This window comes from Rhinoderma darwinii, chromosome 3 (genome assembly GCF_050947455.1).
Source record: "Rhinoderma darwinii isolate aRhiDar2 chromosome 3, aRhiDar2.hap1, whole genome shotgun sequence".
In the NCBI taxonomy this organism is placed as follows: domain Eukaryota; kingdom Metazoa; phylum Chordata; class Amphibia; order Anura; family Rhinodermatidae; genus Rhinoderma; species Rhinoderma darwinii.
Genome location: NC_134689.1, coordinates 90,835,106 through 90,849,047, shown reverse-complemented (window position 1 = coordinate 90,849,047; position 13,942 = coordinate 90,835,106).

The following is a 13,942-nucleotide window of genomic DNA, read 5'->3' as shown; positions in this document are numbered from 1 at the left end:
AGTCCCCCTGTAGATAACACCATACAGTCCCCCCTGTAGATAACGCCATACAGTCCCCCCTGTAGATAATGCCATACAGTCCCCCTGTAGATAACACCATACAGCCCCCTGTAGATAACGCCATACAGTCACCCCTGTAGATAACGCCATACAGTCCCCCCTGTAGATAACACCATACAGCCCCCCCTGTAGATAACGCCATACAGCCCCCCCTGTAGATAACACCATACAGCCCCCCCTGTAGATAACGCCATACAGTCCCCCCTGTAGGGAACGCCATGCAGTCCCCCCTGTAGGGAACGCCATACAGTCCTCCCTGTAGATAATGCCATACAGACACCCCCTGTAGATAACGCCATACAGCGCCCCCTGCAGGGAACGCCATACAGTCCCCCCTGTAGATAACGCCATACAGTCCCCCTGTAGATAACGCCATACAGTCCCCCTGTAGATAACGCCATACAGTCCCCCCTGTAGATAACACCATACAGCCCCCCTGTAGATAACGCCATACTGTCCCCCTGTAGATAACGCCATACAGTCCCCCCTGTAGATAACGCCATACAGCCCCCTCTGTAGATATCTATAAAGGGGGCTGTATGGCGTTATCTACAGGGGGGGCTGTATGGCGTTATCTACAGGGGGCTGTATGGCGTTATCTACAGGGGGGCTGTAAAAAAGGCACTATCTACAAGGGGGGGTTGTGTGACACCCAGGGGAGGGGGGGGCCCCAGTCAAAAGTTTGCTATGGGGCCCAGTCTTTCCTAGTTACGCCCCTGCCACACGCCTTCCTGTATATGATGCCACACAGATCCCCTGTATATGGTGCCATACACCTCCTGTATATGATGCCTCACATCTCCCTGTATATGATGCCACACACCACCTGTACATGATGCCACAAACCTCCCTGTATATGATGCCACACACCTCCCTGTATACGATGCCACACACCTCCCTGTATATGATGCCACACACCCCCCTGTATATGCCACACAGCCTTCCGGTATATGCCACACACCTCCCTATATATGTCACACACCTCCCTGTATATGCCACACACCTCCCTGTATATGCCACACACCTCATTGTATATGCCACATACCTCCCTGTATATGCCAAATAACCTCCCCGTATATGCCACACAGCCTTCCTGTATATGCCACACAGCCTTCCTGTATATGCCACACAGCCTTCCTGTATATGCCACACAGCCTCCCTGTATATGCCACACAGCCTCCCTGTATATGCCACACAGCCTCCCTGTATATGGCACACACCTCACTGTATATGCTACACAGCCTCCCTGTATATGCCACACAGCTCCCTGTACATGCCACACACCTCCCTGTATATGCCACACAGCCCCCTGTATATGCCACACACCTCCCCGTATATGCCACATAGCCTCCCTGTATATGCCACGCAGCCCCATGTATTTGCCACACACCTCCCTGTATATGCCACACACCTCCCTGTATATGCCACGCAGCCTCCTGTATATGCCACACAGCCCCCTGTATATGCCACACAGCCTCCCTGTATATACCACACAGCCTCCCTGTATATGACACACACCTCCCTGTATATGCCACACAGCCTCCATGTATATGCCACACACCTCCCTGTATATGCCACACACCTCCCTGTATATGCCACACACCTCCTTGTATATGTCACACACCTCCCTGTATATGCCACACTGCATCCCTGTATATGCCACACTGCCTCCCTGTATATGCCACACAGCCCCCTGTATATGCCACACAGCCTCCCCGTATATGCCACACAGCCTCCCTGTATATGCCACACAGCCCCGATGTAGATGATGCCACACTGCCCAACATGAATGCCCTACATACTCACCGATGCAGCGCTGTCTTCTTCAGGTAAGGTCTCTCGTCTTGACGGAATCTGCGGCGACGCGATGACACTAACCGAGGCAGCTCGTCTTCACGCGTGGTCTCTCGTCTTCACGCGGGGTCTCTCGTCTTCACACGTGTGTAGTGTAATGTACTCTAGCAGCGATCAAAGCTGCAAGACTAAGTGTCCCCTAGTGGGACAAGTTAAAAAAGTAAAAAAAAGTAATAAAAATGTTTTAAAAAAAAGTGTTAAAAAATAAAAGTTATAAGTTCTATAAACACAAAATGCTTTTTTCCCTATAATAAGACTTTTATTATAGAAAAAAAATGAACACGTTAAAAAAGTACACATATGTGGTATCACCGCGTTCGTAACGAACCCAACTATAAAACTATAATGTTATTTTTCCCGCACGATGTACACCCCAAAAAAAAAATCAATAAAAAACTACGACAGAATCGCAATTTTTTTGGTCACCACCGCTCCCTAAATAAAGAATAAAAAGTGATCAAAAAGTCACATGTACCCGAAAATAGTACCAATAAAAACTTCTATCCGTCCCGCAAAAAACAAGCCCTTACACAGCTTTTTTGACTAAAAAATTAAAAAATTACGGCTCTCAGAATATGGCGACACAGAATTTTTTTTTTTTATAAATAAGTCATTTTTTTGTGCAAACGCTAAAAAAAAGGACCAAACCTATATACATCTGGTATCGCCGTAATCGTACCAACCCGCAGAATAAAGTAAAAATGTTATTTATAGCGTACGGTGAGCGCCGCAAAAAGAAAACCTAAAAAACGGTGTCAGAATTCCTGGTTTTTGCTCAGGATTGCAAAAAAATTGAACAAAAAGTGATCAAAAAAAAAATCGCATGTACCCCAAAATGGTACCAATGAAAACGACAGATTGTCCCGCAACAAATAAACCCTCACACAGCTCCGGTGGTGAAAAAATAAAGAAGTTCTGGCTTTCAGAATATGGCAATGCAAAATGTGCAGAGCTCCAAAAGCGGATAAGATCGGGCGCCATTTATCAGTGCTACACCGGCCACATATCTATGAAATATTATTTATTTACCCCATTATTATACCCTCTTATTATACCCTGATGTACCCCGCACAGATTACATATACCCTGATGTACCCCGCACAGATTACATATACCCTGATGTACTCCGCACAGATTACATACATATGCCCCCCACATTATAAACTGAAATACCAGCGAAACCCAAAACAGAAAAACTACCAAGCAAAATCTGCGCTCCAAACGCAAAATGGCGTTCCCTCCCTTCTGAGCCCTGCAGCGTGCCCAAGCAGCAGTTTGCGCCCACACATATGGCGTCGCCATACCTGAGAGAACCCGCTTAACGTTTTATGAGGTATTTGTCTTCTGTGGCACAAACTGGGCACAACATATTATGCACTAAAATGGCGTATCAGTGGAAAATTGCAATTTTCACTTTGAACCATCCAATGCGCATTAACCCCTTTGCGCACTATGACTTAATAGCACGTCATGGTGCGGGGGTGATGTATGGAGCGGGCTCACGTTCTGAGCCCGCTCCATACGCTGCGGGTGTCGGCTGTGTATTACAGCAGGCCCCCTCGGTACTAACGGACAGGAACAGCGATCGCTCTGTTACAGAAGCCTGTAAGAATAACAATATACTGCAATACATTAGTATTGCAGTGTATTGTACCAGTGATCCAATGATCGCTGGCTCAAGTCCCCTAAGGGGATTGATTAATAAAATGTGTAGAAGAATTATAGTTATTAGTAGTGAGAATTCTTTTTTTTAAAGTTAAAAAAACAAAACACCTTTTCGCATTTTTCTTCTAAAGTAATGTAAAAAAAAATAACAAAATTGGTATCGCTACGTCCGTAAAAGTCCGAACTATTACAATATACCAATATTTAATTTGCACAGTGCACACCTTAAAAAAATTTAATAATTGAAACCGCCAAAATCGCTATTTTATTTTTTTTGTCACCTTCGCTCTAAAAAAAAAATGTAATACAACTTTTTAATCACTTTTTATGTACCAAAAAATGGCACCAATAAAAACTGCAGCTCCGCCCGCAAGAAATAAGCCCTCACACCACTCTATTGATGGAAAAATAAAAAAGCTATGGCTCTTGGAAGGCGGGGAGTGAAAATCTAAAATATGAAAGCAAAAAATGGATCAGTCCTGAAAAGGTTAATTCATTTCTAATGAAAAAAACGTATGACCCCATGTGGGGTATTTCCGTACTCGGGAGAAATTGCTTTATAAAAAATGGTTGTTTTTTTTCCTCCTTTATCCCTTGTGAAAATGAGAAAATGCAACATTTTAGTGGAAAAAATGTTGATATTAATTTTCGCGCCCTAATTCCAATAAACTCTGCAAAAGACCCGTGGGGTGTAAATGCTCACTATACCCCTAGAAAAATTCCTTGAAGGTTTTTCCAAAATGGGGTCACTTTTGGTGGGTTTCCACTGTTTTGGTCCCTCCAGTGCATTGCAAATGCGACATGGCATCGAAAACAATTCCAGCAAAATCATAAATCCAAATGGCGCTCCTTCCCTTCTGAGCCCTGTTGTGGGTCCACACAGCAGTTTATTACCACATATGGGGTATTGTCATAATCGGGAGACATTGCTTTACAAATGTTGGGGTGCATTTTCTTTGTTATTCCTTGTAAATAATAAAAATTTCTATGTTGTTTCAGAAAAAAAGTACATTTTAATTTTTACAGACTAATTCCAATATATTTAGTGAAAAACCTGTGTGGTCAAAATGCTAACTATACCCCTAGATAAATACCTTAAGGGGTCTAGTTTTCGAAATGGGGTCGTTTATGGGGAGTTTCTATCGTTCTGGCAGCTCAAAGCCTCTCCAAATGTACAGTGGGGTCTAAACATTTTCAAGCAAAATATGAGTCCTGAAAGCCTCCGGGTGTTCCCTTCCTTTTGGGTCCTGCCGTGTGTCCAGGCAGCGCATTAGGGCCACAATGTGGGTATTTTTGAAAACAGGAGAAACAGGGTGATAGATTTTGTGGTGTGTTTCTTCATTCTCATGGTCGCTTTACAAAGAAATTGGTCTTCAAACTGATACTTTTATGAAAAAAAGTGAAATTATTTTTTTTTTCACCTGCTATGTATTAAATTTAGCAAAAAACTGTGGGGTCAAAATACTTACTATACCCCTAGGTAAATACCTTAAGGGGTCTAGTTTTCTAAATGGGGTCATTTGTGGGGGTTTCAACCATTCTGACACCTATGAGTCTCTGAAAACCTGGCTTGGTGCAGGAAAACAAAATGTACTTCAAAATGTATAAAATGATTACTAAATTTATAAGTCTTCCAAATTGCTCAAAAAAAAAATTTTTTTTCCAAAAGTGCTGCCAAAATAGAGTAAAGAGATTGAAATATATATTTAATTAAAAAAATTGTGCAGTAGGTGTGTACATATGTGACATATTGCAGTTAAAAATAGGGAAAAATGATAATTTTTACAAAATTTCTTCAATTTCTCTATTTTTTTATTAATTTCCGCAAATCGTATCAGTCTACTTTTACCACTAAAATAAAGTACAACATGTGACGAAAAAACAATGTCAGAATTACTTGGATATTCAAAACTTTCACAGAGTTATTCACTGATAAAGTCAGACATACCAGATTTGACAAATCTGGCTTGGTCATTAAGGTACAAACATGCCCGGTCATTAAGGGGTTAAGGACAGTCCAGGGTTTGGGCTGCCTTATGAGTCTCATTAGTGGCCAGCTGTCAGGACTCCTTTAACCCGTTAGTGACCGGCCCATCATATTTCTACGTTGGTCACTAACGGGCCTTATTCCGATGCCATAGACTTTTTACGTCGCGGCATCGGAATAAGTAAACAGAGCAGGGAGCTGTCAAATCTCCCTGCTCTTAGCTGCCAGAGGCAGCTGAGGGCTAGGAGCGTCCCTGCTCTGCCGGGTGAGATCGATATTAGTATCGATCTCACCCGTTTAACCCCTCAGATGCGGTGCTCAATAGCGAGCACCGCATCTGAGTGGTTTTGGAGAGAGGGAGGGAGCTCCCTCTCTCCCCCACCGACACCCGGCGATACGATCGCCGAGTGTCTGTGTCTCCAATGGCAGCCGGGGGCCTAATAAAGGCCCCCAGGTCTGCCTGGAGCGAATGCCTGCTAGATCATGCCGGGGGCATGACCTAGTAGATGCCTGTCCGTTTTAAACGGACAGGCATAATACACTGCAATACAGAAGTATTGCAGTGTATTATAATAGCGATCGCAGAATCGCATATTATAGTCCCCTAGTGGGACTAGTAAAAAAGTAAAAAAAAAAGTTTAATAAAGTTAATAAAAAAAAAATGTGAAAAAAAAATGAAAAACCCACTTTTCCCCCTTACAAACTGCTTTACTATTCAAAAACCAAAATAAAGTAAAAAAGTTACAGCAGCAAAAAGAAGGAATGATCCAGCGATGTGTGATAAAGGTGGGGGAAACTCTGTTCCCACTTTATTAGAAAAATCAAACCACGAATGATACAACGAAATGAACGAACAACACCAGGAGGATGACAAGGTGGTGGAATTGGCACGATATAAAGCCTACGTGTTTCAAGCACTTGAAGTGCTCTTACTCATGGCTCGGACTCATTCCCCTTTTTCCTTGCTATTATCACTAAAAAAGTTACACATATTTGGTATCGCCGCGTCCGTAACGACCCTGACTATAAATCTATTACATTATTTGACCCGCACGGTGAACGCTGTAAAAAATTTAATAAAAAACAACAGAAAAATTGCTGTTCTCTGTGAATCCTGACTTTAAAAAAATGTGATTAAAAAGTGATCTACTCCAAAATGGTACCAATAAAAACTACAAGTCGTCCCGCAAAAAAACAAGCTCTCATACAACCGCATCGGCGAAAAAATAAAAACGTTACGGCTCTTCAAATATGGAGACACAAAAACGAATAATTTAGAAAAAAAAGCGTTTTTACTGTGTAAAAGTAGTAAAACATACAAAAATTATACAAATTTGGTATCGTTGCAATCGTAACAACCCGCTGAATAAAGTTATTGTGATATTTATACCACACGGTAAACGGCGTAGATTTAGGATGCAAAAAAGAGTGCCGAAATTTCAGATTTTTTTCTATTCCCCCCCAAAAAAAAGTTAATAAAAGTTAATCAATAAATTCTATGTACCTCAAAATGGTGCTATTAAAAAATACAACTTGTCCCGCAAAAAACAAGACCTTATACAGCTATGTCGACGCAAAAATAAAAAGGTTATAGCTCTTGGAATGCGACGATTGAAAAACTTAAAAAATAGCTTGGTCATTAAGGTCCAAAATAGGCTGGTCATTAAGGGGTTAAGAAATGTCTGATCTATTCACACAGGGCTCCCAGTCTGAGGAAGACAGGCATTGCCAGCCTGTTGGAGTCAGAAGTTCTGGTAAGAACACATGTTTGTTGTGAGGTGCTGGGTAGAAGGCCTTTCACCCTGATAGCTAGGGAAACTATATGTTTAGTTAGCGGCTGGATGGCCTAGGGTTTATTTTGAACGGTTTTGTAAAACTGTTTTTCATGTATGAAGACAATAAAGCTGGTTGTGGCCAGTTTTAACCCCTTCCCGACATTTGTCGTAGTATACGACATGGAAAGCCAGTGCTTCCCGCAAAATGTCGTATACTTACGACAAATGCATGGCACCGGCTCAGGAGCTGAGTCGGTGCCATCATCCCCGGATGTCAAATGTATCTGACAGCTGACATCCTGCTGTAACGGCGGGGACCGAAGTTAGCTTCGATCCCTGCCATTAACCCCTTAAAGGACCAGTGTCACGAAAAAAAATTTTTTTACATCAATTTGACTCTAGTGTGTTATTAAACATTTTTTGATTTATTTGTGTGTTTGTGCTTTACTTTTTTTTTATTTTTTTCACTTTTTCTTCCCTATGGGGGTGGCATTTTTTTTTCCATTTCTGTATGTGTCGATTAACGACACATACAGACATGGCATACGGCAGCTACAGTCCAAGTTGAACTGTGCGACGTCCGACGCCATTTTCCTGTGGACCGGAAGTCGCGGCCGGACAGTAAGATTACTACTTCTGGTCGCGGCTTCTGGACTTGTGCACTTGGAGCGGCAGTAGCAGACAGAGCGGACGGACCGGAGGGAGCGGCGGCGGAAGGAGCAGGTAAGTTATTTCTATGTATGTTCGTGTTTTAGTGTGTGTTTACTACTGTATGTTAACCTACTACACTGTGTGTTAGCTCAAAAAATGGCGACACACAGTGTAGGAGGTTTGACCGTTCAATCCACTCGTTTCTCCCGGCACTAGCCAGGATAAAGGAGGGGGGGTTCTGAGAGCTCACTAGAGCAAGTGAGTTTTCTCAAATTTTGCAGCATAAAGCAATGTGGTTGCTTTACCACATGCAATGCTGCAATTTTGGGAATTGCTCCATCTAGTGACCAGCGCTGGGAAATATGTCTCTAAATGTCTAATCACCTAAACACTAACTGTTTAACTAAAAAAAAAAAAAATGTTTTTCTAGCGACACATTACCTTTAAATGCAGTCATTAAAACCGATGGCTACATTTAAGGTGTTTGCAGCTCATCGACACCCCAGCGATTAAATCGCCGGGGTGTCGGTGGCTGCAATGGCAACCGGAGACCTAATACTGGCCTCCCGATGTGCCTGGCACGGAAAACTTCCAGCCCCCGCCCAGAGGCGGAGCCTGAAAGGCTTCCGTAGCCGCCGGCAAGATGGCTCAGGAGATGAGCCGGCGTCATCAGCGGTGGATGTCAGTTGTATGTTACAGCTGACATCCGCCTATAACGGCAGGAACCGGAGCTCGCTCCGATCCCTGCCATTAACCCCTCAGATGGAGCGATTGGATGCGATCGCTGCATCTTTGTGGTTGCTAGCAGATCGGCAGCTGTGCCCTGCAAATGCACGACTGCCGACTGCTATTATGACACCAGGAGACCTAACAATGGCCTCCTGTCTGCATTACGGAAGTCAATTAGGCCCCGCTCGGAGGCGAAGCCTAATCGGCTTGCGGTCAGTGAATGACTGACAGATCTAATACATTGCACTACGTAGGTAGTGTAATGTATTAGAAAAAAAATCTGACAGTTGGACCTTCAAGTCCCCTAGTGGGACTAAAGTAAAGTGAAAAAAATGTGAAAATAAAGGGGAAAAAATATATAATAAAAGTTTTAAGTAATAAAATAAAACACAATTGCCCTTTTTCACTTATCAAGTTCTTTATTATTAAAAAAATTAAATAAACCATACATATTTAGTATCCCCGCAACCATAACTACCTAAACTATAAAAATATTATGTTATTTATTCCACGCGGTGAACGGTGTAAAGAAAACGTAAAAAATGATGCCAGAATTTCTGTTTTTTTGGTCACTTTGCCCTACAAAAATTGAAAGAAAAAGTGATCAAAAAGTCGCATGTATCCAAAAGTGGTGCCTATAAAAACGATAGCTCGTCACGCAAAAAACAAGCCCTCATACAGCTCTGTCGACGAAAAAATTAAAAAGTTATGGTTCTCACAACATGGCGACAGAAAAAATATATTCTTTTTACAAAAGTAATTTTATTGTGCAAAAAGTTGTAAAACATAAAAAAGTGCTATAAATTAGGTATCGCTGGAATCGGACTGACCTGCAGAATAAAGTTAACATGTAATTTATAACGCATGGTGAACGCTGTATAAAAAAAACCCCTAAAATACTATGGCAGAATTGCAGTTTTTTTGGTCACTTTGCCCTACAAAAATTGAAAGAAAAAGTGATCAAAAAGTCGCATGTACCCCAAAATGGTACCAATAATAACTACAGCTCGTTCCGCAAAAAAACAGCCCACATACCATTACGTCTATGAAAAAATTAAATTAGTTAAGGCTTCCATAAGTCAGGAAATAAAAAAAATATGCAGTTGTGCAGCTCAGAGGGGAACATTTGGTCTCTTTCAAGAGGCGATTTATCGGGGCCCTAAAATTAGGGAACCAGGAAGGGAGGGCCCAAACATATCTGCTAGAAGCGAGGGTGCCCATATTATACCAGGACAACACTTCCTAGCAAAATTCCCCAAGGGGGATAAGTAAAGACACCGTTTATCAGTGCGACACCGGCCTGTGCAGAAATGATTTTTTCACAGCGTAACACACATCTATGGATCATTTTATTGTTTACCCCATTATTATACCCCCTGACTATGCCCTTGATGTACTCTGCCCAGCTTACATATGCCCCACATTATAAACTAAAACACCAGCAAAACTCCAAACAAAACTACCACCAAGCAAAATCCACGCTCCAAAAGCCAAATGGCGCTCCCACCCATCTGAGCACTACAGTGTGCCCAAACAGCAGTTTACTTCCACATATATGGCACTGCCATACCCGGGAGAACCCTTTTGACAATTTTTGGGATGTGTGTCTCCAGTGGCATAAGCTGGGCATGACATACTTGCACTGAATTGGCAATTCTGGGGAAAAATGTTAATTTTTACTTACCACCATACCTGTGGGGTGAAAATGCTCACTACACCCCTTAATAAATGCCTTGAGGGGTGTAGTTTCTAAAATGGGGTCACTTTTGGTGGGTTTCTTTTATTATTTCCCATCTGAGCCTCTGCAATTATGAACCAATTCTGTGTAAATCGCCAAATTAGGCCTCAATTTCGCATGGTACGCTTTCACTCCTGAGTCTGGTCGAATGTCCAGGCAAAAGATTAGGGCCCCATGTAGGGTGATTTCTAAAACCGGGAAACACCACAAAATAATTAGAGAGCGGTCTTGTTATGGTGGCACAAGCTGGGTACCACATATTGGCATATCTATTGAAAATTTCCCATATTTACTCTGCAATATCGAGTGCACACTAATTTCTACAAAACACCTGTTTTGATCCGACAGGGGTTTTGCAAATGCTACATAGCGACCAGAAACCAATCCAAGAAAATCTGTAGTCCGAAAGCTAAATGGCACTCCTTCCCTTCTGAGCCCTGCCGTGTGCCCAAAAATTAGTTTATAACCACATATGGGGTATTGCCATACTCGGGAGAAATTGCTTAACAAAGGTTGGGGTTCTTTTTCTGCTTTATTTTTTGAGAAAATGAAATATTTTTCACTAAAGCTACGTCTTATTGGAAAAAAAATGAAATTTTTATTTTCACTGCCCAATTCAAATAAAATCTAAGAAACAGCTGTGGTGTCAAAATGCTCACTACACCCCTAGATTAATTCCTCAAGGGGTGTAGTATCACAAATGGAGTCCCTTTTGGGTAGTTTCCACTGTACTGATACCTTAGGGGCTTTGCAAAAGCGACATGTGTCAAGAGACCAATCCAGCAAAATCTGTGCTCCAAAAGCCAAATGCCGTTCCTTCTCTTCTGAGCCCTGCCGTGTGCCCAAACAGCAGTTTATGACCACATATGGGGTATTGACGTACTCCGGAGAAGTTGCTTTACAAATTTTGGGGTTCTTTTTTTCCTTTATTTGTTGAGAAAATTAAAAATGTTGAGCTAAAGCTACATCTTATTGAAGAAAAAGGATTGTTTTTATTTTCACTGCCAAATTCTAATAAATTCTATGAAACACCGGTGGGGGTCAAAATGATCACTACACCCGTAGATTAATTCTTCAAGGGGTGTAGTTTCCAAAATGGTGTCACTTTTTGGGCGTTTTTATTGTTTTGTCCCCACAGTGGCTCTGCAAATGTGACATGGCCTCCGCAACCCATTCCTGCTAAAATTGAGCTCTAAAAGTCAAATGGCGCTATTTCCCTTCTCAGCCCTGCCGTGTGTCCAAACAGCCGTTTATTACCACATGTGGGGTACTATTTTACTCGGGAGAAATTGCTCTACAAATGTTGTGGGGCTTTTTCTCCTTTAGTCCTTTTGGAAATTTAAAAAAATTAGCTAAACCTACTGTATATATGTGTGTGTGTGTGTGTGTGTGTGTGTGTGTGTGTGTGTGTGTGTGTGTGTGTGTGTGTGTGTGTGTGTGTGTGTGTATAAATTCACATTTTTTGCTATTGAGTGCTGCTTCTGGGCTCTATTTCTTGTATATTCATGAGGAGTACGTCACTCCTTGATATTTGAAGCTAGCACCAGCCGTTTTTGTTTTTTTACCCTGTGCTGCTCCTACTATTTGCTTGAACTTATATTAGTGTGACGAGGAGACTTTAGCATGTGTATATAACAACATGGAGCCGTCGGGGGCTCTGAATATTTCACCCAAAATTTTTTCCTACACCACAGAGGGTGTGAATAGGATTTTGAACGGTTCATTAGGAGATGGGACTTTCCTTGGAATTCCAGCGAAGGTTGACATCAAACTATGTTTTGAATACGAGTCTAGGAGATACATCAACTTGAGATTACATCTGTCTATCCTGGGGGAATATTACAGACACTAGATTATTCCACGAGGACTAAGGTCACATCTGAAGCCTAATCTTTTTCCGAATAATGTGGACTTTTGTACTAGTCTGGAAGGTCTATCCAATAAGTATGCCTTAGATGTTGTGTTACTTAATATTGAATTTCTCCAGAGGGAGATTCAGTGCTGCAGATCTAAAAAAGCCGAATTGGAAGAAAAATTGCATACGGTTATGGAAAGTGATGAGCTTTCCGGATATCATGGAAAATTCCAAGGTATTCTACAAAAATTTCAACGTGAACAGGAGGAAGTTAAACGGCATAAATGGTTTCGTGATAGAGATGATTATGCTTCAGGCAAGATCTACAACTGGAAGAAGGATCAACAACCACAACAGAAGAAATCCGCTTGGAGGGATACAAAAGGAAGATTCCCAAGAAATAAGGACTCTCCTATATCTGATTTTTTTAGGGGAGGCGACAACCACACTAGAGTCAAATCAGCACGTACAAGGAGAGGTGGCAGAAGATACAACAGAGGATACAAGGGCAAAGAATGTGAAACAGTTAAGGTCAACAGCGCAATTGAAAAAGAAGTTTCCTCTAACCACCAACTAGTGGTAAATATTTCTAACCATACTCTTTCTGTTGATGAATTGTCGGTTTTACACAAAGGGCTATCTTTTTGCCCCATTCAAAACATGGATTGGCTGCAACTTGACATTGATCTGAATAATTTTTTCAGATCAGTTAGAATCAAGACATGGTTTTCCCCTGAAAAATATCTGTTTTGATGTATGGGAATAGGAGTAATTATATTGTAATTGATTTTAATGTACTTATCTGCCTTCCCTCTTCTTTTGTAGCTTGAAGGTTCGAAATTATTATTGGAAGACGTTTGCCAACTGGAACAAGGAATGCTGTACACATATGATTTTCTTTTTTCTGTCTAAGAGATTGACTTTGAATTAAAAAATAGTTTGAACCAGTGGCGTAACTACCGCAATAGCAGCCGTAGCGGCTGCTACGGGGCCCGCGCCATTAGGGGGCCTGTGTCGCCCGCCGGAGGCTCCGCTAGAAGCCACTATGGCTGCTACAGCGGGACGCCACTGTACACGACTACGGCAGAGCAGGGAGTTATCTCCCCGCTCTGCCATTAAACAAAATACATGTATTCCCAGGACAGGGGATACATGTGTGATCGCTGGTATTGATAGGGAGAACTGGGGACTTCCGGGGTCTGTGTCGGCAGCTCCGTAGAAATGAATGGAGCGCCGGTCGCGCTTGTGCGCATGCGTGACCAGCGCTCCTTTCATTTTTATTGAGCTGCGCAGATGCCGGAAGTCCGAGGTTAGTCATGGAGAACTTCATGGGACTTTCAGTCCCCCGTTCTCCCTATCAATGCCAGCAATCACACATGTACTCCCTATCCTGTGGATAGGGGATATATGTCTTTTGTAGGACACACTGTAGGTCGCATTTTTTTGGGAGGGGGGACGCTGTATGGCGTTCTCTACAGGGGGTGCTGTATGGCGTTCTCTACAGGGGGTGCTGTATGGCGTTCTCTACAGGGAGGGGCTGTATGGCATTAGCGCCATACAGCCCCCTCTGTAGAGAACACCATACAGCCCCCCTGTAGAGAACGCCATACAGCCCCCTGTAGATAACG